We start from the raw sequence: 480 nt of genomic DNA, 5'->3' as shown, positions 1-480 counted from the left end.
TTTTTTTTTTTTTTTTTTTTTTTTTGGTTTTTCGAGACAGGGTTTCTCTGTAGCTTTGGAGCCTGTCCTGAAACAAACTCTTGTAGACCAGGTTGGCCTCGAACTCACAGAATTCTCTGCCTCTCGAGTGCAGGGAATAAAGGTGTATACCACCACTGCCCAGCTTTATTTTTGTTTCTTTGCTTTCTGAAATAGATTCTCACTATTCTGCTCCCTCTGACTTAGAACTTGCTATGTAGATCCAGCTGGTCTTGAACTTACAGAGATCTGCCTACCTCTGCCTCCCAGAGAGTGCTGGGGTTAAGCATGGCACATGTCTGACACTTTGTTTCCTTTTAAACAGTGGTAATCTCTTCATTCCTTCCTTTCATCAGCTTTTCTGCCCTACGTTGCTTCTTGTTTCTATTCTGGCTGTAATTGAGTTAACAGTATCCAGTAACATCCATGCCACTTCTTGAGTGCTGGGGTTTCTTGAAGTTG

This window comes from Alexandromys fortis, unplaced genomic scaffold, assembly GCF_014885135.2.
Source record: "Alexandromys fortis isolate MF-2015 unplaced genomic scaffold, M_Fortis_MF-2015_v1.1 scaffold_152, whole genome shotgun sequence".
Taxonomy (NCBI): Eukaryota; Metazoa; Chordata; class Mammalia; order Rodentia; family Cricetidae; genus Alexandromys; species Alexandromys fortis.
The sequence above is the reverse complement of the archived record's forward strand: the minus strand, read 5'-3'. Positions refer to the sequence as shown.